Source organism: Telopea speciosissima, chromosome 2 (genome assembly GCF_018873765.1).
Source record: "Telopea speciosissima isolate NSW1024214 ecotype Mountain lineage chromosome 2, Tspe_v1, whole genome shotgun sequence".
NCBI lineage: Eukaryota > Viridiplantae > Streptophyta > Magnoliopsida > Proteales > Proteaceae > Telopea > Telopea speciosissima.
The window spans coordinates 4151886-4154561 of record NC_057917.1 but is presented as its reverse complement, the minus strand read 5'-3'; positions in this window follow the sequence as shown (position 1 = coordinate 4154561).

Here is a 2676-nt window from a genome sequence, read left to right as displayed (position 1 = left end):
GTTCTTAGAAAATGTTGGCTTTCCTTTTGGCCTTTGCATTCGTTTGAAGGGGAATAGAGATGGATCAAGGAATTCAAGGGCAATTCAGTTTGTGACCTTGCCGTTAAGTTGGCTTTCGGTGCCATTGTATACCACATATGGTAGGAGAGAAACATGCGAAGGTGGACCTCCCCTTCTCATACTTTCAGTCAAATTTGGAGTGTAAATTGACTTTGATCTTAAAGTTAAGATAAATCATCTTCAGGCTTTCGCTCCAGATTGTGCTAAGAATTGTCATATTGTAGCCTCTTGGGGTTTTCCAATTCGGCTTTTTAAAGTTGTCTTTATTGTATTTTTTGCTTTTTCCTCTTCCCCCTTGGGTGTTTTTCTTTTTTTAATTATTTCTCATTTCTTTTAATTTAGGATAAATTACACGTCACCCTCTGATTTTTAAATGAAACTCAAATCACCTTTTGGTTTTTGAAAATACTCATCCGTCTCCCTTTACAGTAACGGTGTTAGTCTACTGTTAATTATTGGTGTGAAATGACTATTTTACCCTTGTACTAAAACATTAGAATTAGATTTACAATACTATCCTTCAAAATCTATGCTTGGATGTCAAGGGTAGTTTAGAAATTGAAATTTATTTAACTGGTTGACATCATCACTTAACAACATAAAACTAATGATAGGGACCAATTTGTCATATTGGGGTCTAATAAAAGGGGGGTGATTTGAGTTTCGTTTAAAAATCAAGGGATGACGTGTAATTTATCCTTTAATTTAATCCATTCAACAAAAATACACAATAGAGAAAGGGAGACAGATTTTTCAAATGTTTTCTTATAAAGGAAATTGAGGTCATGCCACGGATTGATTTGAAAGTAATTCAAAAATTGGATAAAAACTAATTCTTGTGTAAAATAAGGGGAATGATTCGAGATGATAACATTTCGTACAAGATGAAGGTGCTACACATGCTTGTTCAAAGTTTTCTCTACCCCACACAACTCATTCTTTTAGTCATAAGCAGAACATGAGGTCCATGAATACTAAGGAGGAAGAAAAAGAAAGAAACCACCCAAAAAAGAAAAAGCTAAAGGTCATTGGATATACTTTTACTCACATGCAACTATGCACACACACCATCCACGCACACCAATTTCTTAATTAGGTCATCCTCATGTATCACACAAAGACTATTAATTTATTTTATTAATAAAGACTTAAATTAAAGGTTCTTACCAACATCAAAAAAACATTGTTAAAGAATGAGAGGGTCATTGTGCCATTCAGGACCTACTGTTGGGATGAGAGAGCAAACAAGAGAAAAAAAAAAAGAATTGCAGACAATCACATATAAACACGAAGAATTTACCATGGTTCAACATGAATGTCAATATCTACTTGAGAGAATCAGAAATTAATTTTTCTATTAAAAAGAAAGGGCGACTGTTTTTGTGGGAGGCTGGCTCAGGTTCTCATATGAGAACCATCCATTCTCTTACAGGTCTGAGCTGCACTGATGGAATCCAAGGGAGGTGGACGAGAACCATTCTCGTATGGGTCTGGCCCACCTCCCTTGGATTCGATCTATGCAGCTCAGACCCGTAAGAGAATGGTTCTCGTATGAGAACTTGAGCTGCATTCTTTTCTGTAGAGGGGTGCACCATCTGGCAGCACCCCCTCTCTTTGTCTCTCTCCTTTGCCCATATGGGTCATTCCACACAGGGAAAAAAGAGATCGAGAGGGGACGCTGGCAGAGGGTACACCCTCCCCCCCCCCCCCCCAAAAAAAAAATAAAATAAATAAATAAACATTTTTTTAAAAACCAAATACAACTTTCATCACCACACTCCATTAAGGGTTTCCCCATGAACACAATAAATAGATACCTAAGAATCTTAATTCTCACACAATTATATTTCTACTCTTTTACATATATAATGAATCCGAAACGTATTTACAAGAAAAAAAAAAAAAATCTGTAATGTAGAATATATACAAGTCCAATAATAACCACATAGTCCCCTCAGCATATAAGAAACAAAAAACAAATAAATAGGAAAAAAAAAAAAAAAAAAAAAAAGAAAAAAAAAAAAAGGGATAAAAGTTTATCTGATATTTCAATGAAGGGTTTAAGAACGCTAATCAATCATGCTCTAAGCGTGACTCCAACACTTAGACATAATAACTGTCTCAAAAATGACCATCTTGTCCCCCATGAAATGATGAAAATCCCATGCCATGGGGAAGGCAATAATTTCCAAGGCGGTTAGGCGGTGACCCCACGCCTAGATTGCGACGGGTTAGATTTTCTTTTTCCTTCGATGAAAACAAACATTTTGTTCCGATATAGGATTGGATTGTACTGTTACAGAATCTAGCATTTTCATTTCTTAGATTTTGTTGTGTTGTTGAATTTTCAAAACCTGTTGGCCGGGTTGCATTAGATTGCTTCGTTTGTCAATACTCAATACAGGTTTTTTCTACACCACCGTACGGTACAAAAGCCTACAATGAAGGTTTGAGAAGTAAACGCAAAGCTGAGTGTTTAGATTTTCATCTGGGCAGTCATGTGAGGAGTCATGTCCGAATAAATACGATGAACAGCTTTGTCAGCATTATTAGATTTTGAAAGAATTATATTGTACTTTAGTTTCCAAGAGCCGTGCAAGACCCGTACCTAAAAGC